The sequence below is a fragment of the Miscanthus floridulus genome, chromosome 5 (assembly GCF_019320115.1).
Source record: "Miscanthus floridulus cultivar M001 chromosome 5, ASM1932011v1, whole genome shotgun sequence".
Taxonomy (NCBI): Eukaryota; Viridiplantae; Streptophyta; class Magnoliopsida; order Poales; family Poaceae; genus Miscanthus; species Miscanthus floridulus.
Window position 1 is genome coordinate 115,400,133 of NC_089584.1, and position 26,242 is coordinate 115,426,374.

The following is a 26,242-nucleotide window of genomic DNA, read 5'->3' on the forward strand; positions in this document are numbered from 1 at the left end:
TCAATGCAGCTGAATGTCCTGAGGAAGGACACGCTCGGCTTGCGCCCATACCAAGCTTCGAATGGCGTCTTGCCCTTCAGGGCCTTGGTGGGCGTGCTGTTGAGGATGAACACCGCTGTGGTCACCGCCTCACCCTAGAACCTTGCCGGCATGCCCTTGGCCTTCATCATGGATCGAGCCATGCCGACCACCATCTGGTTTCTCCGCTCCACCATGCCATTATGTTGTGGCGAGTACGGCGCGGTGTGGTGTCGCACCACTCCCTAATCCGCGTAGTATGCAGCGAACTCCACTGAAGTGAATTCACCGCCATGATCAGTCCTCAGCATGCACAGCTTCTTGCTACTCTCCGCCTCTGCGCGCATCTTGAACTTCTTGATCGCCGCCTTCGCTTCGTCCTTTCTCGTCAGGAGTTACAACCACATGTAGAGACTGCAATCATCCATGAGCAGGAGGAAGTACCACCGACCACCGTTTGTGGCTGGCTTGATTGGCCCGCAGAGATCATCATGGACGAGCTCGAGAGCATCCACCGCGCGATACTTGGCCACCTTTGGGAATGGTAGCCTCCTCTGCTTCCCAGCCAAGCAGCTGTCACACAGCTCGCCTCCATGCTCGATGTGGGGTAGCTCTCGGACCATCTTCTCCAGCCAACCAAGCGCGTCGAAGCTAAGATGTCCGAACCAGACATGCCACAACCATGGCTCCTTGGTGTGCCTTGCCGCCAGGCACACCGGCTGCTCCACCTTCAAGCCGAGCAGGTACAACTAGTTCTAGGACCTCTTCACCTTGGCAAGAAGTCGCTGCTCCCGGTCCCTGATCCTGAGGACTCCGTCCTTGATCAGTACCTCGCTACCGCGCTCATCTAGCTAGTCAATGCTGATGATGCTTGAACGCAGCTGCGGGATATAATATACATACGTTATCGCACGGTGCTCGCCGTTCTAGCACCTAAAGATGATGGTGCCGCGTCCTCGGATTGCCACCCTTGAGCCATCACCAAACTTCACCGTACCGGTCACGCCGTCGTCGAGCTCGGAGAAGGCTGCCTTGGAGCCTGTCATGTGGTTGCTGGCGCTGGATTCCAAATACCACCGCTGCTCCTGCTCGCCGCCCACACGTTTGAGGTGGACTTGGGCGCGCGGTTCATCGAGGTTGACAGCCTTCAGGGCCTTCCCAGACCCTTCCACCACCATCACCTCTCCCTTCTCCTCGGCCTCGACATCGTGCAGTGCACAGAACGTCGCCATCAGGATAGTGGCGTCATCGTCATCATCAGCTTGCGCCAGATAAGCATCGGCCTTCTTCTCTTGCTTGCGATTTGGGCACACCCGTGTCTAATGGCCCGTCTTCCCACAGCGCCGGTAGGCATTAGGGTCAACTTGCTTCTTCTTCTCCGAAGAAGCCTTACCACGGCGTTTGCCATCACCACCGTGGCTTGAGGAGGCTACCCTGGAGTTCCTCCTAGCAGCCCACTCCTCCTCTGTCAACAGCAGTTTGTCGCTGTCCTTCGTTGCTATCGCCTGCTACAGGCGCTCGTCCACCGCCCGCAGACAGCCTGTCACATCCTCAATGGTGAGGGTGGACAAGTCCAGCATCGTCTCTATAGAGAGAGCGATCTGGATGTACTTTGTCGGCACGGAGTGGAGGTACTTAGAGACCGCCTCCTCTTCATCGATGGTGACGCCGTGGCTCTTCAGCTTGCTGATGAGCGTCTGCAGGCGAAGGGAGAAGTCCTCCACCGATTCACCATCCTTGAACTTGAGGTTGGCGTACTCCTGCTTCAGAAGCTGGGCCATTGCCTTCTTTGCGCGGTCAGAACCGACGCGCATCGCCGTAATGGCCTTCCACGCCTCCTTAGCAGAGCTTTTCACCCTCAAAAGCTCCCTGTACTCTGCCGGTACAGTAGCGAGGATAGCCTCCAATGCTATCATGTCGCCTTCTTCATTGTCGGTGCCCTTGTCAATAGCATATCTGAGCCGTCGTGCTCTGACCTTGACTTTCATGGTCACCACCTACTCTCCATAGTTGGTGCGAGTCATCGTCGGCCAACTAATGCCGCTGACCTCCTGTTGTGGCTGGGCAGCCACAGCAGTGCCACTGCTGTCGTCCAACTCCAAATTATCCGTCATCGCCAGCGTTTAGTCTGGCGATGGTGCTTATACGGCTCTGATACCACTTGTTGGACCACTGGATCACCGGCACGGGTGAGTCGACCACTCACCACTGTTGCCGACCACGATAAACGTTGTCTGACCACACACTATGGCTAGAGGTAGAAGAAGGGAGGAAGAGCAGAGCATACACAAACAGCAGAAACACCAGCGTTGGCCGGAGTTCTACAGAGGAGATGACAAACCTGAACTCGCTCTTTACTGAGTTGCAGTGGCAAACTATTTATACAACTCTATCAATCTAGTCTTAGTATAGCTACCATGCTGCTATAATGACTAGATGTGACAGCAGGGCTGACTTCGACGCTTACCCCTGCTGCGGCTATAGTGTGGCAGGTGAGCCATTCGGCGTCTACCCCTGTTGTGGCTACAGTACCGCAACAGTGAGCCTTTTCGACGCCACCTTCCCTTGCCATGTGTTCACAAAAGGAAACAGTAGATTATTTAACACTCATCAGCAACACCGCCGTCTCCAACTCCGACGACTGTGTCACCAACGGCACCGGCACCCTCAACATGCACACCGAGAACGTCACCTCCCTGCGGCCCCGGTGGTCGACCACGACATGAGCATCGGGAGCCTGGGCAAGCTGGGCACGCGGGCGTGCATGGCCAACGGTGAACTGCGCGGTGATCCGGCACTCGGACAACGCTGTCCGGATCAAGACGTGGAAGGGCAGCTCTGGCTCCGGCTCCGTCTCCTTCTCCTTCGAGAACATGCACATGGACGCCATGCGCAACCCCGTCATCATCGGCCAGTATGAAACTGTTCAATCAATTTGCTTATTTAACATTATTTCATATTTGTATGAGACTCATCCAGTTATTGCAAGTATTCGTAGTTGTTTTCAATTTTTTTGCTTTTGTTGCGGGATGCATTCCATGTTTGGTGGTTCCCCATGCAAATGTAGTATTGAATTATTTCTCGTGGAGGAATAATTTGTATTTTCTTCAAGTGAACCGATTTAACCAAAAGCGATTGTGGCTTACGAGCAAGTGAGACGTGGCGAATTCCAGTTTGAGCAAAAAGACTCACTACCGGATACAGGAGCTTTGCCGAGTGCCAGGGGCACTTGGCGAAGCCCCAAAAACACTCGGCAAACGATACTCGGCAAACCATTTAATGGCAAACGCTAGTTTGCCGAGTGTTTTTTATCGGGCACTACGTTGCCGAGTGCCCAAAAAACAGTCGGCAAACTTTTTTTTCAAAAAAATAAAAAAAACAAGCACCGGCCGCCACCACCGGCCGCTCCAACCCTCGGCAGCCACATGGGCCACCACCACCGGCCGCTCCAACCAACGACGTGCACACGAGGAACTTCACCGAAACCGACGTTGGCCGCCGACACGAAGCCAACACCGCCCTCTGTCCCCAGCGCCGGTGTCGCACGCCGCTGCCGCCACAGGAGAACCGGATCCGGCCGTCGGGGCGCCAGATCTGCTACCCAAAGCCACGAAGCCACCGGCGAGGTCCCGAGCGGCAGCCACAAACGGCGCCTCACCGGATCTCCACCTGCAGCGCAGTCGCCATCGCGAGGCCTGCAGCGCCGTCCTGACGAGGCCGCCCGCAGTCGCCTCTAGCAGTCGCTGTCGCCAGCCTGGATCCAGCCGCTGGGGCTTCGAATCCAGCCACCCGAGCACCGAAACAGCGGCCCCGACAGGCGTCGCCCCCTCCGGCAGCCTCCCTGCGCCTCCACACGCCAGACCCGCCGCGCCTGGCCGCGGCGCCATCCCGGCCGCCGAGCACCATCCCCGCACAGAAGAAGGGGCACCGGGGAAGAAGGAGGGGCGCCGGGGAAGAAATGGGAGGGGTGTCGGCCGTCGGCAACGGCGGTCCGGGAGGGGAGGGGCGCTGGAGAGGGGAGGGGAGGGAAGGGTATTTGACGGGATTTTTTTTGTTTGCCGAGTGTCTTAGATCTGGACACTCGGCAAAGTTTTTTTTTCTTCTCATTCTTGTCTAGAAAAAATATTATTTATTTCTTTGCCGAGTGTTTTAGATCTGAGCACTCGACAAAGTTTTTTTTCATTTTTTTCTCCTTCTTTTTTAGAAAAAAAGATTTTATTTCTTTGCCGAGTGTTCTAGATCTGAGCACTCGTCAAAGTTTTTTTTTCTATTTTTTTTCTTCTTCTTTTCCAAAAAAAATGATTTTATTTCTTTACCGAGTGTGTTTTTGACACTCGGCAAACATCATCTTCGCCGAGTGTTTTTTTTTTACACTCGGCAAACCCTCTGTTTGCCAAGTGTTTTTTTTTGTCGAGTGTTTTTAGCTTAGCACACGGCAAAGAGCTTGTTTGCCGAGTGTCCGAAGAAATACACTCGGCAAACATAAAAACACTCGGCAAATTTGAGGATTCCGGTAGCGACTGAAAAGACTGACCTGCAAGCTGATGAGCATGGTCTTCCGTGAGCATCCGCTGCGAAGCCTGAGAAGCCATGCTTGTAGTTGTAAACCATGGATGCCAAAGAATCCTCCATGCTGGAAAGTAACAAGGGGACACGATCAACCATGAATTTGCACATCATTCATCAGGATCAGTCGTCTTAATAAATTTAAAAAAATCAGCAAGTAACATGGCTTCACTACTTTAAGAGGAGGACACGTACGTACCTTCCAAGAACATAGCTGAGTAGATCATGGTGCGAAGCGATGACATCGTTGGGGTGTCCATGTTTCACATCGCCTAGGTATACAATATATAGCTACAAAGATTGTTGATTAGAGTTTGGATTTTGGAAGCTTCTTACAAAGCTGTTAGCAATGCATCGGGCATGCATGCTTACCCTACGGGATCCTCCATGTGCCCCCAGTTGTAAAGGCAAGAAAAGGTAAAGCAGGAGCGCTGAAGCCACCGGGGCACGCGATGGAATACAGAATCCCATGTTTCCCAGTTTCCTATGTTGTATGTTGGTTCCTGATAGGTGCCACAAATGTGCCGCTATTTATAGACGTTTATATATGAAGAAGATTCTATTCCCTTGGTCAACAAAATTACATAAAAATTAGTCCAAAGGAAAACTCCAACACCACATGTTCTTCTCGTACCCCCACCTCCTTACAACCAGTATTGTTTGGACTGGAATATACGAAATAAACCGTACGGCCTAGGACATGTCAGTATAAGAGAGGTAACAGTTTCCTTGATTGGTGTATGAACATTATGGCCAAAGAGGGGGACTTGAATTGGGCTCTAAATGTTAAAGAAACAAACCTTAGCCTATGCAAAAACTAAACCCCCAACCTTCTTAGCGCCTAAGTTCTTCTACAAAGCAAATTGATTAAGGAAGTTCTTAGGGCCAACAAGCTAACCATGTCCTTAGCAAAGTTTCACGCTAAGATTAAGGTCCTTAAGAACAAGAATGAAACCCATGCTAAGCACACACTAGCATGAATCCTAGTCACTTAACAAGACCTAAAAGCAATGAAAGTAAACACAAGTATAAAGAACAAAGCAAAGGGAGAACCAAATTGTAGCTTAGTTAAACCTCTTCAACTTGGTCCCCACCGCCATCGTCATGTCACTTGGCGGCGAGCCATCTGAGAAGTAGGTCATGAAGAGCCCGTCACGTCGTTCATGTGTGCCCCTCGGAGAGATGTCTTAGGGTACATGAGGGGGAATGAGCAGATGTCGTTCGTCACAACGGCGGCACTAAGAAAGTAGCCGTTGGGGACGAAATCCCGCTTTTCTGCTACTGACCGGACGCTCAGGTCGTCCTGATCGGATGCGTTCGGTCGTCCCGACCATTAGAGCCGCGATCCACTGATCGGACGCTCCCAGCGTCCGGTCACATGCCACCGGACGCGTCCGGTCACGATTTCGCCGCTCTGGAACCTCTCTGTACTTGACCGGACTCTGCTGTCCTACGTCCGGTCGATTTGCTTGTTCAGCATCCGGTCGCTGCTGCTGCCGAGCCTCTTGATCGGGGTGTCCGGTCACTGTGCTACTAGCGTGCAGTCACCTCTGTGAGCTCGTTTCTTCGTGATCTTGCGTCCGGCTTGGTTCCTATCTTCGTGCTTAGACTTTGCTTGATATCTTGGGTCTTTTCTTGTGCTTCTATGGTCTTGCTTATAGTGTTGATCATCGGATCATCACGTCGTCTTTGTCCAAGTCACGTCGTGCACCCTATTGAACTACAAAACAATCACTTGTAAATTCATTAGTCCAATTTGGTTGTGTTGGTCATCAAACACCAAAATCCAAAGTAAATGGGCCTAGGGTCCATTTTCCTGACAAGTATCCTAAGTGGAGTATAATTTTATATGGCACTCCATGTCTGGCTTTTGTGTGAGCTTTTATGGTGCACTCTTGCAAAGATAGACCGTATCATCTTTATACGCGAATATTGTGATGAGCATCCAAACAGTTACAGGCTATGTTTCGACTGGTAAGATGTCGGCTTCACTTTCTGCTTCCGGCACCTAGTACAGAAACAATTTTGTTGATACCATGCTTTTTTTTCTCCATCGGTGGTTCATAAAGCAGGCACAAAAGTGTGGACTCATGATTATAAACCGTCAGCGTAAATATATTTATATGACGTTTTTAAGGCAAAGCTAGTATAAGTCCTAGATTTATATCGGTGGTGCACTTAAGACGATCACCAATGTAAATTAAATCTATACTAGCTGTTAGCTTAATGGATGGTCGGTATAAATATAGGATTTATATATACTGGCGGTGCCTTTAAAAATTGCCAGAACAAATAATTTATAAGTACTCTTCTTCCTCGGTCTGAGCAAAGACACCATTGTTGGCGTCTTTGGAGATCCAAGAATTGAAAACTATAAGGTGTTAGATTTTGATCTTCATTTTTTTGAAGGAGGTTTTCATGGTTTGTGTATTGGAGAGTGCCAGAGCCCTACGTCCAGTGTCAGATATAGTTCGAGTGCATGTTCCTCGTTTGAATGCTCTGAAGTTCTTACAATAGGGTGTGTAAGCTAAGGGAAAAAGATAGGAGGAGTGAGGAGAACGGATGCCTGAATAAAGTCTCGAGAGTCCGTCCCCCTGGATGGGAGGCCTGACCACCCTTATATAGAGTCCGGGGGCCAGGTTACATACAGAGAGAGATTCTCCCGACCGAGTGGTCGTGAGCCCGAAAAAGGGAGAAACTAGTAAGCTTGGCTTGCAAGGAAGGTCGTCTTGTCCTGGCGTCAGCGCATGTTCTGGTACGGTCGTCGTCATGGTCTTGCTCCCACATCGCGGCATGGTGTGGCGTGATGCTACAGTGCCGGTCGATGGAGCCCGCTGAGCCCATCGACGAGGCCCGCAAGCCCATCCAAGCGCCACCGCTCGTGGGATCCACGGGCGTCGCCGCCGCTGGTGCTGCTTTGGACAGCCGGCGCATGGGCATGTGACCCCGACGGAGATCCATCGCCTGTGGTGCATCCACTCCCTGGGCCGCCACCGGCCAGATCTGTCCTCCTTGCGCCGCCATCAGTCATGTCCGGCCTCCCTGTGCCACTACCGGCCGGATCCGGCATCCCTGCGTCTCCACCGACTATGGGGGAGAAGGGCGCCGCTAGGCTCAGAGGTAGAAGGTGCACCACCGTGCTCGGGACGGAGAGGGTGCGCGTGCCGCCGTGCTCGGGAGGGAGAGGGGCTCGGGAGGGAGAGTGCAAGGGAGAGAGTGGAGGGCGCCGCCAGGCTCGCGAGTCGGAAGGGAGGAGCACGACGCTCGGCTACGCGACTGTTGGCATTTCTTAGCGCAATCACCAAGTGTGGAGGTTTTAAGTCCATCTCCGGCAACGGCGCCAGAAATGCTTGTTGGCATTTCTTAGCGCAATCACCAAGTTTGGAGGTTTTAAGTCCATTACCGACAACGGCACCAGAAATGCCTCTTGGTATTTCTCAGCACCATCACTAAGATTGAGTTAACCTTAGCGACGCCACCAAGAAACAACAACTACGATAGTTCTGAATGATTACAGAAAATATCCGCAAGCGCACGGATCTAATATTGTAGCATTTCACCTGGAAGTATTCATGGTATCGTTATTTATATTTTCTCAAAGGAGGGCAAGGTATAAGAGTCTAGCATGAGCATGAACAAGATTATATACTTGCATTAGTAAACCAATAGTTCTTGACAAGGGTAAAACGGTATTTTAAGGATAGTGGACATACATCTGAGCCAACCTCAAGGATAAAGGAGAAAACAAAGAATAAAAAAATGTTCCTACATGGAGTTGGCAAGTTCTAATATAGCCGTGCAAAGAACAGCTAACGATCATACAAGTTATATGATTAGAGTTAGAACTAATTTTAAGATGAACGGGGACATCTCCGAGTACTGGTTTGCCAGCAAGCGTGAGAGACTTTAAAACTCCTACACAGTACCCGAACGTGGGATATTACAAGGGACGGACAGGGCTATCACCACCTGCCGCCTACCGCTCAACTAGGGCACCGTCATATCTGAAGGTTCCTGTGCACCCGAGCACCACGCCTGTGTACAATTAAGCTACCCATATCCACCCCAGAATTCCGACCCTATGGATCAACAAGGAAGAATATGGGTAAACCCAAAGGAACGGCGAACCGTCACCTTAACCCTAGCTCTACTTCTACTCATACAAACCATATGAATGATTAAGTATGAAGTTGAACATGTTAAGATCATAACACACAAACTATATGCTAATTCATATATCATGATTATAACAAGATAACTATACTCTAGTTCATATGCACTACTATATAAATGATATGAGAGCATGACTATGGAAGAACTCTTCATAGTATTATTCATACCAAGAGGTCAATCTTCTTCCAAGGAGCCAAGCCCTCCTTGATAGGTTTGCTAGCTCCAAATACCACTACTAAAACTAAGAGAGTACAAGTAGAGAGAGGGAAGGTGTGTAGCTCCAAATGGTGTGTTTGAATGGTGAGCTCCTCTTCTTATATAGTGAAGCATGGTTGGCTTGGCGCTGATAAATTAGGAAACCGGCCAAAACTGCCTATGTATGGAGGCATGCAACCGTTGGAGGAGCGTGGGCCCAAGAGGCGGTGGTGGGGGTGCAGGTGCACCTAGGGTGCGACCGCACCCTATATGGCCCCGTTCGCCACCGCCTTGCTCCTATGAGCTCTGTCCAACAGCTAAGAATTTAGCGCCACAAGGTCTATTGAAAATTTCTAAAATAGTCTCTCAGAGCTGCTTTGCTACTGCACACAATCAAATAAAAAACGGTTAACGGACTCGGTCTCAGAATAGAACAAGCAAGAGAGGTCGTGTACCTTTCTTTTTAAATATCTGGTTAAGAGCTTATCTTTAGATAGCAACCAGAGAAAGAAATGTACTCTGGTACAGCAATTCACAATTTCACAGTGATCGATGACGCGATGCACACGTGCTTGCGCACTCGTCAGGGTCAACCACATATTCCGGTTCCACCACTCGCCTGTTCATGACAACCTCATCCAGAGAGAGCAGAGACAAGAAACATGGGATTCTTCTTTGTGTCCACACTCAACGAGCTATCACATTTGCACGAGCGGCGCGGCCGGCAGTGCCAAGCGGCCGTCCAGAATGCAGTACAGCAGCGGTTACCGAGCACGAATGGCGGAATGGGACCTCCTTGTCTGGCGCCAGGAAGGGGTAGGCGTTGCCGCTCCTCGGCGGCCGGACGATGAAGGCGCCGTACAGCGTGGCGCGGAGGAAGGAGGAGTGCGCGTGACAGTGTGCCACCACAGCGACAGTGTGCCCTCCTGCCCCGGGCGCTGAAACGGTGCGTGTAGGATAGGAGCTGCTGTGCTGGATGGGGCACTGCGTCAGTGCGTCCCCCATGCTCATGCCTCATGAGCGCACACCATGCCTGTCAATTGTCCCAGCATCCGCAGTGTTAGGCTATCTCTGCTATTCCGTACAAGACTGTTACTGTCCAGGTGCACCGAGCCACCGAATAGACAGGCCATTGCTGTATCTTTCAAGTGCAAAATTAAAGGCAATGTGACAACGATGCAATTTCTTCTCTTGGTGGAGTACTCATAATTGCTAGTAAGCCTAGATTAACCTCCGTCACGTTTTTTGGTGATTCTGACGTTATGCCACTCGTGAGTATCCTAAGTGGAGTATAATTTTATATGGCACTCCATGTCTGGCTTTTGTGTGAGCTTTTATGGTGCACTCTTGCAAAGATAGACCCTATCATCTTTATACGCGAATATTGTGATGAGCATCCGAACAGTTACATGCTATGTTTCGACTGGTAAGATGTCGGCTTCACTTTCTGCTTCCGGCACCTAGTACAGAAACAATTTTGTTGATGCCATGCTTTTTTCTTCTCCATCGGTGGTTCATAAAGCAGGCACAAAAGTGTGGGCTCATGATTATAAACCGTCAGCGTAAATATATTTATATGACGTTTTTTAAGGCAAAGCTAGTATAAATCCTAGATTTATATCGGCGGTGCACTTAAGACGATCACCAATGTAAGTTAAATCTATACTAGCTGTTAGCTTAATTGATCGTCGGTATAAATATAGGATTTATATATATGCCTTTAAAAATTGCCAGAACAAATAATTTATAAGTACTCTTCTTCCTCGGTTTGAGCAAAGACACCATTGTTGGCGTCTTTGGAGATCCAAGAATTGCAAACTATAAGGTGGGAGATTTTGATCTTCATTTTTTTGAAGGAGGTTGCTCAAAAAAGTTAGTTAATGCGTACGCTATATCTTTTTGGAAGAATCCTGTATAATTTGTGGCGTAATTAGATTTAGGTTTCCATGGTTTGTGTAATGGAGAGTGCCGGAGCCCTACGTCCAGTGTCAGATATAGTTCGAGTGCATGTTCCTCGTTTGAATGCTCTGAAGTTCTTACAATAGGGTGTGTAAGCTAAGGGAAAGATATAGGAGGAGTGAGGAGAACGGATGCCTGAATAAAGTCTCGAGGGTCCGTCCCCCTGGATAGGAGGCCTGACCACCCTTATATAGAGTCCGGGGGCCAGGTTACATACAGAGAGAGGTTCTCCCGACCGAGTAATCGTGAGCCTAAAAAAGGGAGAAACTAGTAAGCTTGGCTTGCAAGGAAGGCCGTCTTGTCCTGGCGTCAGCGCACGTTCTGGTACGGTCGTCGTCATGGTCTTGCTCCCACGTCGCGGCATGGTGTGGCGTGATGCTACAGTGCCGGTCGATGGAGCCCATTGAGCCCATCGACGAGGCCCGCCAAGCCCATCCAAGCGCCACCGCTCGTCGGATCCACGTCGTCGCCGCCACTGGTGCTGCTCCGGACAGCCGTCGAACGGGCATGTGACACCGACGGAGATCCACCGCCCGTGGCGCATCAGCCCCCTGGGCCACCACCGGCCAGATCCGACCTTCTTGCGCCGCCATCAGTCATGTCTGGCCTCCCTATGCCGCCACTGGCTGGATCCGGCATCCCTGCGTCGCCACCGACTGTGGGGGAGAACGGCGCCACTAGGCTCGGAGGTAGAAGGTGCGTCACCGTGCTCGGGACGGAGAGGGTGCGCGTGCCGCCGTGCTCGGGAGGGAGAGTGCGAGGGAGAGAGTGGAGGGCGTCACCAGGCTCGCGAGTCGGAAGGGAGGAGCACGACGCTCGGCTACGTGACTGTTGGCATTTCTTAGCGCAATCACCAAGTGTGGAGGTTTTAAGTCCATCCCAGGCTCAATCACCAAGTGTGGAGGTTTTAAGTCCATTACCGACAACGGCACCAGAAATGTCTGTTGGTATTTTTCAGCACCATCACTAAGATTGAGTTAACCTTAGCGACGCCGCCAAGAAACAACAACTACGATAGTTCTTAATGATTACAGAAAATATCCGCAAGTGCACGGATCTATCATTGTAGCATTTCACCCAGAAGTATTCATGGTATCATTATTTATATTTTCTCAAAGGAGGGCAAGGTATAAGAGTCTAGCATGAGCATGAACAAGATTACATACTTGCATTAGTAAACTAGTAGTTCTTGACAGGGGTAAAAAACGGTATTTTAAGGATAGTGGACACACATCTGAGCCAACCTCAAGGATAAAGGAGAAAATAAAGAATAAAAAATGTTTCTACATGGGGCCAGCATGTTCTAATATAGCCGTGCAAAGAACAGCTAATGATCATACAAGTTATATGATTAGAGTTAGAACTAATTTTAAGATGAACGGGGAGATCTCCGAGTACTGGTCTGCCAGCAAGCGTGAGAGACTTTAAAACTCCTACACAGTACCCGAACGTGAGAGATTACAAGGGACGGATAGGGCTATCACCACCTGCCGCCTACCCCTCAACCGGGGGCACCGTCATATCCGAAGGTTCCTATGCACCCAAGCACCACGCTTGTGTACAATGAAACTACCCATATCCCCCCCCAGAATTCTGACCCTACGGATCGACAAGGAAGAATATGGGCAAACCCAAAGGAATGACGAACCGTCACCTTAACCCTAGCTCTACTTCTACTCATACAAACCATATGAATGATTAAGTATGAAGTTGAACATGTTAAGATCATAACACACAAACTATATGCTAATTCATATATCATGATTATAACAAGACAACTATACTCTAGTTCATATGCACTACTATATAAATGATATGAGAGCATGACTATGGAAGAACTCTTCATAGTATTATTCATACCAAGATGTCAATCTTCTTCCAAGGAGCCAAGCCCTCCTTGATAGCTTTGCTAGCTCCAAATACCACTACTAAAACTAAGAGAGTACAAGTAGAGAGAGGGAAGGTGTGTAGCTCCAAATGGTGTGTGTTTGAATGGTGAGCTCCTCTTCTTATATAGTGAAGCATGGTTGGCTTGGCGCTGATAAATTAGGAAACCGGCCAAAACCGCCTATGTATGGAGGCATGCAACCGCCGGAGGAGCGTGGGCCTAAGAGGCGGTGGTGGGGGTGCAGGCGCACCTAGGGTGCGACCACACCCTATATGGCCCTGTTCGCCACCGTCTTGCTCCTATGGGCTCTTGGCTGGGCCTGGACCTCTTCTACATCGATGTCCGGCCCAAATTTGGCAGTTGGATAGACCTTTGCTTGATTCTTTGGTGTATGCTCTGCTTTACGCTTTCTGCTTTGAGCCTTTTTTGCTTGGTTTTCACTTGTATTCGAATATGAGTCCTACAAAACATGTTGTCTCCAATACAAGTGGAACTAGGTCAATAGTATATGCATATGTGTCGAAAGTTTGTTTAATTCTCCTGTTTTGGACATTATTTGGCGGTCGGATTCGATCGTTAGTGACCGCCCACAGCGACTGCGGGGAGGGGGAAAGAGAAGTGCGATTGGAAAACCTAAGTGCTCCTAATATACATGGCTAAGCTAATGGCCCAGCTAGGCTTTAGCCCTTTTTTCTGAGGCGGGACATTTAGGAGGCCCGCCTACAAAAATGGAGGCATTTTTGGATGAGGCCTGCCTCGGTTAATAGATTTTATGAGGTGATTTTGTTAGGTCAACCACCTTGGTTAATAGGCATTAACCGAGGCGGTTCTGTTAAGTTGTCAGCTTCGATTAAGCATTAACCGAGGTGATTGCTGGGTCGGCTGCCCTGCCATGAATAACCGAGGCGGGCAACCGGCCTAACCGCCTCGAAGGCCTTTTTCCAAACACCTCGGTTAAGTTTTTGTGTAGTAGTGTGGGTCTTTGCTCGTTGGGCCAGTGTGGGCCGCCTAAGTGGCTAACTAATCTGTGTCTTAAGATACCCGGGGTATCATAACCCCAATAGTAGCCCTCAAGCGTCTTCGCGATCTCAAAGTGATCGTGGAGATGCTAATGTTCATGCATGTATCTAAGGTCGTGGTTGTCTTGAGATTGGAGCTTGCCTGCTCCTGTCAGGGCTGGCATACTTGGTGGAGCTCGACCTCTCTTTGTTCCCTCCTAGGGGTCGAGATAGGGGAGAGGTCGTGCGGTGCTGCGTGGCGTGCAGCGGAAGGAGAAGGGAGAGGTCGTGGTTGACCACTCTCCTTAGTGCTTGGCCTAGGATCTTTGTAGCTTCGGTGAACCGCGCTGCTGGGTATTTGCTAGTTGGGCCAGTGTGGGCCGCCCGAGCGGTGAACTAATCGGTGTCTTAAGATACCCGGGGTATCATAACCCCGATAGTAGCCCTCGAGCCTCTTTGTGATCTTGGAGTAATCATGGAGATGCTGATGTTTGTGTGTGTGGTGCACATGTATCTAAGGTCATGGTAGTCTTGAGCTCGGAGTTCGACCCATTGCTGTTTCAAATGTTCAATGAGGTAGGTAGCCGTTATGTCCCATCCCGTCAAGTTACCTTGACGGTTAGGTACATGACTGCTCTACTGAGCCCGGCTATGTCAGGGTGTTGCGTGTAAGGGTACAAGATCCATATAGAGCCGTGCGGTCTTGTCGATGTTGTACCGGCTCCATCTTTTGGAGGATCTCAATTTCCCCAACCTCACATGAGCTTCTGACATTGGCTATGACCTCCCATTGTTCACCACGTGGCTTGGGGATCACGGGCCACATAGTCCATCCTTGGGCCTATAAATAGGGACCTCCTTCCTATTTGAACCATTCTTATCCATGCCTTTTGGGTACTTCTAGATTTCTTGAGAAGCTGAGCTCGAGAGAGGGAGTGCTTCTCAATAGATAGTGAATGTTTTGAGGATGCGAACTGCTAGGGGTCAGTTGTGTTGGCCGGAGGTCAGCGATGCTTCATCCAGCAATTGGTGCTAGAAGGTGGCTTGCGAGCAGGAGGGGATGAGATGGTTCGGCCACCGGGTACATATCCACGGGACCTCCTCGTTCCCCGAGACCTACCGGCTCGGGTGTCCAAGGTGGTCGCTAGCTGTGGAAGGTTTCACCATGCCATCCTCATTGTGGTGGGTATGATGGTGGTGTAGTCATGCTCTGGAGGTCAAGCAACCGCATCATATGATGGTTCTTTCATGACTCTATGACCCAATGTGCATGCCCCGGTGGTGTGCCTGAAACCCCACCGGCAAACGTTGAGGGGCTTCCTAAGCCATCACACCTCCCATCTCTCCCCATGTGTCTTGTGCTCCGAGAGGCATCCTTTTCCATCATGCTTGCAGCAATGGTGGAAGGGAACATCCCGCAAACCTTCTTCTAGCATCATGGCTTCTAGAGCTTTCAACGATATCGCCATGTCGGTGGTATCAGGCTGTTTATGTCCTATATGTGGGTTGGCTGCACTTGTCGATTATGAATAAAGAGAAACTCTTTATTGGGAAGTTGTGATTTTTTCTAAGGTCGCGACGAGCCCCCGAGCCGTTTGGTCAGGGTCAAGCAGGTTAGTCCAAGGTCTCGATGAGCCCCTAATCACGCCTTAGCTCGCTAGGTTGCAATTTCCTGACTATCGCCAGGTTGTGGCCGCGTTCCCGAGTGGCTGCACGGTCATAGGACGTCCTCTTTAATCGAGGGTCATCGTTTAGGCCTAAAGCGACCCGGGCCGTGTGCGTCTGGGTCGTGGTCATGCTTTTGTTAGTGAATATCAGGTCATGAGTATGAGGGAGGGAGAAACTAGTAAGCTTGCTTGTAAGGAAGGCCGTCTTGTCTTAGCATCAGCGCATGTTCTAGTATTGTTGTCGTCGTGGTCTTGCTCCCACGTCGCGGCATGGCGTGGCGTGGCGTGATGCTACAGTACCGATCGTGACGGCAATGTTGGCACGGTGGTGGTTTGCCAATCTGTCCTGTGCGACATGAGCTTGACGTGGCCTTCGTCATCATCTCCAGGTGGTGTCGTGGCGATAGTATGGGAGTAGGTAGCCACTCCTTGGTCGTCGGTCGCCTTTGCTGGTCGTGGTCCTGGTGGCCTCGACCCTGGACTGCGAGGTCGAGGTCCCCGATAGCTTGGCCGGTCTTGAAAGTCAAGGTCGGGGTCGTGTGACTCATCCTATAGTGGGTCGGGCCGTACGCCCATCTTGTCGGGCTAAGTATGGAGGGTGGGATGTCATACCGGTCATCACTACATGCTGGTGTTGTCTTGTCCACGCAGTGTGGCGTAGGGATGGCGTCCGTCCTGACTGAGGGGATAGATGTCCCATTAATCCTAGCAGAGTGAGTGGAGCGTGCCTGCCCCTGTTAGGGCTGGCTTACTTGGTGGAGCTCTACCTCTCCTTGTTCCTTTCCAAGGCTCGAGACGGGGGAGAGGTCGTGCGGTGCTGTGTGGCGTGTAGCGGAAGGAGAAGGGAGAGGTCGTGGTCGACCACTCGCCTTAGTGCTTGGCCCAGGGCCTTTGTAGCTTCGGTAAACCATGGCTGTTGGCCCTCTGCTAGCTAGGCCAACGTGGGCCGCCCGAGCGGCAAACTAATCGGTGTCTTGGGATGCTCGGGGTATCATAACCCCGATAGAGAGAATACATGTTGTTTGAGTATTTTAATACCGTATTAGCTATAGTTTGTGTCTTAAAATTGATGTATTAGGTAGCTTCACATGTTTCTTCCACTATAAATCATTAATTTCATTATATATGGATCCTAGCACCCCATCCATGCATAGAAAATATTTAGATTTTGATCTAGACAGTGAATTTGTTGGTTTGTTGAAAATATATTAATTAATTAGTCATACCTGTATGTTAATTTATGTTAGTGAATATCTGGTCATATAGAATGTTCTTTTGAGAAAATTGAGTGAATATTTTAATAATTTAATCATAACTATGTATTATTGTAACCTTTTATTGAGCAAAGACAGTGTGAACATTTTTCTTTAAATAAATGTCTATGTATATATTTAAATCTATTTACAGCTGCATTAAATTATTATGTAGATCCTTATGGAATTTTATAGTTTAAGATGTAGAGAGCATCTGAGCATGTGTGTACAATTTATCAAGACTTGATCCATCTTACCTGTGAGAGGTTGATAGATTTATTAATGCCGTGAAGACACAAGAGGAAAGGAAAATAAAATAATCGAAAGTACATCGTTAAACTTATCATAGGTAACCTAAAATCTACGATAGAGAAATCCATGAATACTAAATGAACAATCCAAAATATGTCAAAAACATATTATTGATACTATACAAATATCACAAAATACACCATAAAGCATTCCATCAATACTAAGAGAAGGATCCAAAATACATCGTGGAACAATCTATGTTACAATATGAATGATATAAAATACACTACGGGATCTTATGGACACCTTGAGAAAAATAATAAAAGTACACTTGGATCACCTCGTGGATAATACGCGACCAATTTAAGGAATGGTATTTCTTCATAAAAAATGAACAATGTTGAAATAAAAAATATTCTTTCTTCACAAGAAAACATCTCACAATAAAAATAATGATATACATGGAAGTCCCAATAAAATTAATGATGTAAAAAAATCACATGCTAGGAAACAATAGAAAAGTTAGAGCAAGATAACAGGACACTTGATATAAAAGTAATGAAGAGAGAAAAAAACAATAAGGAAAAAGGAAAAGTATGAACAAGAAGAAAGGGAAAATGAGAAAAAGGAAAAAAACAAATATAAAAAACAATTTAAATAGAAAAGGTAAATGAAATAAAAAGAAAACAAGAATAATAAGAAGAAATAAATGAAAGTAATAAGAAAAAGCATTGCATCTGCAAAAACCATGCCTTATCTAGTTTTAATAAGAATGAACGTGAGATCATGTGGATTTAGTTTATACATGCAACGGTTTTATTCTATTATAATCCCACAACAATGTACAAGGTATCCTTCTAGTTTAGCAATTGAAAAGTACAGCACAAAAGGAAGTTGACATAGTTATCAGAGTTGTTATATATATAACAAATAGATCTAGACAACGCATAACCTATTTGGCTACAAGCAAAATAAATACAAGCCACGATGAAACACGACATTAGGCATGTCTTATTTTCTTAATTTTTTTACAGTACTAAGAAAACTATGATAATGAACGCTGCCATGCAGGATAAATGGTTCGCCACAGCTATGCAACATCTGCAAAGAAATCATACACCGTGATCCGGGCCGCTATTGGAACTCGAACCGTCTTTTGGTTATTGTACCAAGTAAGGCTTCCAAATGTATAATCTCCTTGTAACCTCCACATAGGTGATAGCTTGACCGGAAAAGTGTGGACTTTGTTTGTAGCATTGAACACAAGAATAGATGGCTCAACTTCGATCTTGATTCTAGACGGGTTCTGAATTGCAACATGGTACACTGCATTGACCTCGCCTACATTTGTGACAGTTCTCCACACAGTAACTGTATACCTCAGATCTGGAGCTGAGATGGATGGCAGGTTCAAAAAATACCCAGGTATCGATGCTGCATTGCAGTTAACGGATGTTTTGGTGGTGCAATAAAGGAAGTAGTTATAATCATTTGGATTGATGTCATAAATTAGACCAGGATCTGCTGCTCTGTTAGGGTTGATGCGCCCACCTCCATAGTCAAATGGGTCTGCAATTTTTCGAGGCAATCCTTCAGCCAGTATCGGCATGCCATCTTCATCAATTACAGATGCTTCCGCATGCAAAACGAAACAGAGGTAAATACATGTAGCCTTGCCGCTCTTAGGAAAAGCACTTGCAAAATGGAGAAGAGACGAGAGGGGAAGGAAGTGGGTGCAAACGCATATCTTTTTTCGGTAGCAATGATGTGGGCTGAGGGATCTCTAGTTTTACCTTCTCAATTCCATATCCGATTAATTTGGTGGCGAGGAGGATGTGCCACGTGCGATCGGATTAATGAGCTGTTCTACCACTCGCTTGCGATGGGTGCACCTTGCGTATTGCATAATTGTGACCAATCGTACTTCTTTACCATCAATTTTTGGACAAAAAAGAAATACTATTTACTTTAGTATATAGAGATAGAGATTTATTGAAGTAGCAACTGAAAAGTACAGCAACAAAAGGAAGTTGACATAGTTATCAGAGTTGTATATAACATAACAAACAGATCTAGACAACGCATAGCCTATTTGGCTACAAGCAAAATAAATACAAGCCACGATGAAACTTGACAATTGTCATGTCTTATTTTCTTAATTTTTTAGGATAGTGCTAAAAAACTCTGATAATGAGCACTGCCATGCAGGATAAATGGTCCACCGTAGTTATGCAACATCTACAAATAAATCATACATCGTGGTCCGGGCTGCTATTGGAATCCTGACCTTCTTTTGGTTATTGTACCAAGTAAGGCTTCCAAATGTATAATCCCCTTGTAACCTCCGCAGAGGTGATAGCTTGACTTGAAATGTGTGAACTCTTTTTTGCCGTAGCGCAGTAGCCGCTTTACCGTAACCCAGTGATCCTCTCTGGGATCCTCCATGAAGCGACTGACGTAGCCCACGACGAACACAATGTCCAGCCTTCTATGGACTAGGTAGCGCAGACCACCGACGATGCTCCGGTAGAGTGTTGCCTCCACCTTCACCGCAGTGCTGGCCTTCGTCAGCTTCAGCCGCTCCTCCATCAGAGTTACGCATGGCTTGCACTCAGCCATGCCGCTCCTCTCCAACAGCTTGGAGGCATGCGCGCTCTGACCGAGCGTGAGTTCCTCCTTCCCATGTCTCACCTCAATGCCGAGGTAGTAGGAGAGTGCGCCGAGATCGCTCATTCAAAAATGAGCTGCCATCTCGCGCTTGAAGCCGTTGATGTCCTCCGTGCGTGCGCCGGTGACGATCAAATCATCCACATACACGCCGACGACGAGCTCCTCCTTCCCCCATCGCCGCGTGTAGAGCGCGTGCTCGGTTTCGCACCGCTGAAACCCAAGCTCACCCAGCTTGGTGTTCCATGCTCGAGGGGCCTGCCGCAGCTCGTAGAGCGCCTTGCGAAGTCAGAGCACCCTGTGCTCCTTTCCCTTGATGGCGAAACCTGGAGGTTGCCTGACGAAGACCGTCTCCGCCAGTTCACCGTTGAGGAAGGCCGATTTAACATCCAAGTGATGGACGCACCAGTCCTTTGCTGCTGCCAAGGCTAGTAGCAAATAGACCCACTCCATGCGCGCTACTAGCGCAAAGACTTCCTCGAAGTCTATGCCCTCGTACTGAACAAAGCCTTGGGCGACGAGGCACGCCTTGTGCTTGACAATGGCGCCGAGCTCGTCCCGCTTGACCTTGTACACCCACTTCAGGCTGATCGGACGACATCCTAGAGGTGGATCGACGAGCTGCCATGTCTCATTTTTCTCGATTGCCTTCATCTCCTCCAGCATCGCCCGTTGCCAGTTTGCATCATGCTCGGCCAGCGCGAACGTGGGTGGTTCCTCAGCACTGACGAGTAGCAGCTCTACGTCATTGAGCAGCTGACCAGCCAGGCCTAAGGGCCCTGTGCCGCCAACGATGTCGTCCAGCCTACGGAACCGCACCTCCTCACCTTCATGGTAGGCGTCCACGAACTCAGTGATGTCACTTGGAGGCGAGACGAACTCGATCAGCGTTGATGGAGCTCCCTGTTCCACCAGAGTACTCGGCACAGTACCTGAAGTGCTTGGCACCCTAGGTGCAGTGCTCGGCACTACTTCTAGACTTCTCGTCATGACTTCTGTAGTGCTCGGCACCTCTTCCCCAGCGTCTCCACCACCATGGATGACCAGGTGCTCGACGACAAAGGTGTTGGCAAAGCTGCCAGCTTCCCCCGTGGTTGGACTACTCTAGTCCTAAGCCACCTTCTCGTCGAACACGATGTCGCGTGAGACAAGCACCTTGTCTCCACGTGGGTCATAGAGCCGATATGCCTTGGTACCCTTCGTGTAGCCTAGGAACACCATCGGTGTGCTCCTATCCTCCAGCTTGGTGAGGTTCGGCTTCGTCTTCTTGACGTGGCCGATCCAGCCAAATGTTCGGAGGAAAGACACGTTCGGCTTGCGCCCATACCAAGCTTCGAACGGCATCTTGCCCGTCAGGGCCTTGGTCGGAGCACGGTTGAGTATGAACACCGTTGTGGTCACCGCCTCACCCCAGAACCTTGTTGGCATGCCTTTGGCCTTCATCATGGATCGAGCCATATCGACCACCGTCTGGTTCCGTCGCTCCACCACGCCATGCTGTTGTGGCGAGTATGGCGCGGTGTGGTGTTGCCCCACACCCTGATCCGCCCAGTACGCAGCGAACTCCATCGAAGTGAATTTGCCGCCACGATCAGTTCTCAGCACACGGAGTTTCTTGCCGCTCTCGGCCTCCGCGCGCATCTTGAACTTCTTGATCGCCACCGCCGCTTCGTACTTGTTCGTCAGGAGTTGCAGCCACATGTAGCGACTACAATCATCCACGAGCAGGAGGAAGTACCACCGACCACCATTTGTAGCAGGCGTGATCGGCCCGTAGAGGTCGCCGTGGACGAGCTCGAGAGCATCCTTTGTGCGATACTTGGCCGCCTTTGGGAATAGTAGCCTCCTGTGCTTCTTGACCAGGTAGTTGTCACATAGCTTGCCTCTATGCTTGATGAGGGGTAGCCCTCGGACCATCTTATCTAGCCGACTAAGCGTGTCGAAACTGAGATGTCCGAACCGAGCATGCCACATCCACGGTTCCTCGGAGTGCCTTGCCGCCAGGCACACCGACTGCTCTACCTTCAGGTCGAGCAGGTACAACCGGTTCAGGGACCTCTTCACCTTGGCGAGAAGTCACTGCTCCCAGTCTCTGATCCTAAGGACTCCGTCCTTGATCAGTACCTCGCTCATCTAGCTGATCAATGCTGATGACGCTGGAACGCAGCTGTGGGATGTAATATACATCCGTTAGCGCGCGGTGCTCCCTGTTCTGGCACTTGAAGATGATGGTGCCACGCCCTTGGATAGCCACTCTTGAGCCGTCACCAAACTTCACCGTACCGGTAACATCGTCGTTGAGCTCGGAGAAGGATGCCTTGGAGCCCGTCATGTGGTTGCTGGCACTAGAGTCTAGATACCACCGCTGCTCCTGGTCGGCGCCCACACATCCGAGGTGAACTTGGGTGCGTGGTTCGTCGAGGTTGAAAGTCTTCAGGGCCTTCCTAGGTCCTTCCACCGTCGTCGCCTCTTCCTTCTCCTCGGCCTCGACGTCGTGTAGTGCAAATAACATCACCATCAGGATAGTGGCCTCATCCTCATCATCAGCTTGCGTCAGATGAGCCTCAACCTTCTTCTCCTGCTTACGATTTGGGCACTCCCGTGCCCAATGGCCCATCTTCCCATAGCGCCAACAGGCGTTGGGGTCGACCTGCTTCTTCTTCTCCGAAGAAGCCTTGCTGCGGCGCTTGCCATCGCCACCGCGGCTGGAGGAGGCTGCCTTCCTGGAGTTCCTCTGAGCAGCCCACTCCTCTTCCGTCAGCAGCAGTTTGCCGCTGTCCTTCGTTGCTGTCACCTGCTCCAGGCTCTCATCCATCGCCCGTAAATGGCCTGTCACATCCTCAATGGTGAGGGTGGACAAGTCTAGCATCGTCTCTATGGAGAGAGCGATCTGGATGTACTTTGCCGGCACGGAGTGGAGGTACTTGGAGACCGCCTCTTCTTCGTCGATGGTGATGCCGTGGCTCTTCAGCTTGCTGATGAGCGTCTGCAAGCGGAGGGAGAAGTCCTCCACCGTTTCACCATCCTTGAACTTGAGGTTGGCATACTCCTACTTTAGAAGCTGGGCCGTTGCCTTCTTTGCGCGGTTGGAACCGACGCGCATCGCCGCAATAGCCTCCCATGCCTCCTTAGCAGAGCTCTTTGCCCCCAACGGTTCCATGTACTCCGCCGGCACAGCAGCGAGGATAGCCTCCAACGCTGACATGTCATCTTCTTCATTGTCGGTGCCCTTGTCAATAGCATTCCAAAGCCGTCGGGCTCTGAGTTCGACCTTTATGGTCACCGACCACTCTTCATAGTTGGTGCGAGTCAGCGTCGGTCAATTGGTGCCGCTGACCTCCTGCACCGTACGAACAACGACCGCCGGTCATGGCTGGGCAGCCATAGCAGTGCCACTGTTGTCGCCCATCTCCGAACTGTCCGTCGTCGCCAGCGGTTAGTCTCGTGACGGCGCTTGTACGGCTCTGATACCACTTGTTGGCCCACAGGATCACCGGCCCAGGTGAGTGAATCACTCACCAGTCTTGCCGAGCACCCACTAGCCATGCCGACCACGAACAAGCGTTGTCCGTCCCCACGCATTATTGCTAGAGCTTGAAGAAGAAGGGAGAACAGAGCATACACACACAGTATAAGACACCAGCGTTGACCGAAACCCTGTCTGGGAGATGGCAAATATGAACTCTCTTTACTGAGTTGACGTGATAGTCTATTTATACAACTCTATCCATCTAGTCTTAGTATAGCGCACATGCTGTAACAGTAACTAGATAATATACAGGGATGACTCTGCGCTGGCCTATGCATGTGGCTGCAGTGCTGCAGGTGAGCCGTGCGGCGCCTGCAACCGCAGCAGATACAGAATCACCGCAGGGGGCCTTTTCGACGCCGCCTTTCCTTGCTGCGTTCACATAAGAAAAGCAGCAGTTTATTCTAACATACTCTATGTACATTGATAATATCAGCGTAGTCGGGTGATGGACCTCTGGAGGAGAATGATGCCACTTTTGGGGCTAGCAGGGCACCTGTACTGGTGCGGGCTGGTTCAATCTTCGCCACCGGTGAGCTGCTTGAAACGACCAGAATTTTACCGGAGAAAGGCTCAGCTCATGATAGAGAAAGAATTGATCTAGCTTGTTATGTGCATTGTTGTACGTGCTAATGAGGATCCAGGAAGTGGTGTACCTGGCGGAGTCGATGTACTTTTTGATCTTTTTACCAGTGTCAATGTCCACAAGAACCCATGGAAAGCCACCCAAGGCTTCCAGAATGTCAGTCGTGTATTGAACAAAAATAAGTCCAGTTCCCCCTCCATTCACGACGTTTTGCCGCGCGTCTGACAAATACGCGAATGGGCCCTTCGTCGTTGGTGAATTTGGCGATGCGCAAAGCACGATTTTCCCTTCAATATCAGTACCGTTCAAATCATCTTGCGTGCATCTAAGAGAAGACACAAATTAAGTTAAAATGTTGCTGTCAATTTCAGAATTTTTGGAGCATTTGCAGAAAATAAAGTAAAATTAATGGCTTTGCATACTGGTCTCCATTGGCAAGACTTCTGAAACTGCTCCTGGATGAGTTTGAGTTCTTCCCTTGGTAATAGAGAGATTGTCCCTGAAAAATAGGCAAGAGTTGTATTTATACTCAAGATCAGTAACATATGCTTCATTGCTTCTATGTAAACAAAATCATGGCGGCCTGCTGATTCTTCGGAGTCAGCATTTGTATGTATTCAAACAATTCATACCGTTATCTGTTGCTTGTTTCCCAGCGTGATAACCGTCGGGAACGAGCGATCAGTCTTGCTCGCGGCAACTGTGATGACCCACGGAGCCGTGTTCTCAAGCGTCTGCGGACTAGGCCCGTCGTTCCCGGCCGCGTACACGACGGTGATCCCCTTTTGGACGGCATGTAGGGCGCCGAACGAATTCTCCTCAGGAACAGCGAGTGACAGCGAGAGCACGTCCACCCCGCCATGGATGGCGTCGTCGTCGTACCGGTCGTCACTGCATGGCGGTGTTGTCTTGTCCGCACAGTGTGGCGTAGGGATGGTGTCTGTCCTAACTGAGGGGAAAGATGTCACATCAGTCCTAGCGGAGTGAGTGGAGCATGCCTGCCCCGGTCAGGGCTGGCTTACTTGTTGGAGCTCTACCTCTCCTTGTTCCTTTCCAAGGCTCGAGACGGGGGAGAGGTCGTGCGGTGCTGTGTAGCGGAAGGAGAAGGGAGAGGTCGTTGTCGTCCACTCGCCTTAGTGCTTGGCCTAGGGCCTTTGTAGCTTCGGTGAACCGCGGTTGTCGGCCCTCTGCTAGCTTGGCCAACGTGGGCCGCCCGAACGGCAAACTAATCGGTGTCTTGAGATGCCCGGGGTATCATAACCCCGACAGAGAGAATGCATGTTGTTTGAGTATTTTAATACCGTATTAGCTATAGTTTGTGTCTTAAAATTGATGTATTAGGTAGCTTCACATGTTTCTTCCACTATAAATCATTAATTTCATTATATATGGATCCTAGCACCCCATCCATGCGTAGAAAATATTTAGATTTTGATCTAGACAGTGAATTTGTTGGTTTGTTGAAAATATATTAATTAATTAGTCAAACCTGTATGTTAATTTATGTTAGTGAATATCTGGTCATATAGAATGTTCTTTTGAGAAAATTGAGTGAATATTTTAATAATTTAATCATAACTATGTATTATTGTAAACTTTTATTGAGCAAAGACAGTGTGAACATTTTTCTTTAAATAAATGTCTATGTATATATTTAAATCTATTTACAGCTGCATTAAATTATTATGTAGATCCTTATGGAATTTTATAGTTTAAGATGTAGAGAGCATCTGAGCATGTATGTACAATTTATCAAGACTTGATCCATCTTACCTATGAGAGGTTGATAGATTTATTAATGCCGTGAAGACACAAGAGGAAAGGAAAATAAAATAATCGAAAGTACATCGTTAAACTTATCATAGGTAACCTAAAATACATCGTGGAACAATCTATGTTACAATATGAATGATATAAAATACACTACGGGATCTTATGGACACCTTGAGAAAAATAATAAAAGTACACTTGGATCACCTCGTGGATAATACGCGACCAATTTAAGGAATGGTATTTCTTCATAAAAATGAACAATGTTAAAATAAAAAATATTCTTTCTTCACAAGAAAACATCTCACAATAAAAATAATGATATACATGGAAGTCTCAATAAAATTAATGATGTAAAAAAATCACATGCTAGGAAACAATAGAAAAGTTAGGGTAAGATAACAGGACACTTGATATAAAAGTAATGAAGCGAGACAAAACAATAAGGAAAAAGGAAAAGTATGAACAAGAAGAAAGGGAAAATGAGAAAAAGGAAATAAAAACAAATATAAAAAACAATGTAAATAGAAAAGGTAAATGAAATAAAAAGAAAACAAGAATAATAAGAAGAAATAAATGAAAGTAATAAGAAAAAACAGTGCATCTGCAAAAACCATGCCTTATCTAGTTTTAATAAGAATGAACGTGAGATCATGTTGATTTAGTTTATACATGCAACGGTTTTATTCTATGATAATCCCACAACAATGTACAAGGTATC

The 26,242-nt window shown here is 48.7% G+C and overlaps 1 long non-coding RNA gene and 1 pseudogene across 1 annotated transcript; both read right to left on the reverse strand.

The window, feature by feature from the left end:
• The window catches only part of LOC136453180 (subtilisin-like protease SBT3.10), a 53,581-nt pseudogene extending 44,549 nt beyond the window's left edge, over positions 1–9,032 (reverse strand).
• Positions 9,033–23,589: 14,557 nt separating this feature from the next.
• Positions 23,590–24,528, reverse strand: LOC136450530 (uncharacterized). The gene is made up of 4 exons (XR_010758375.1): positions 24,384–24,528; positions 24,174–24,250; positions 23,822–24,076; positions 23,590–23,702 (listed from the first exon to the last, which is right to left on the reverse strand). It is a non-coding gene; the product is annotated as an uncharacterized lncRNA (long non-coding RNA).
• Positions 24,529–26,242: the final 1,714 nt, after the last annotated feature.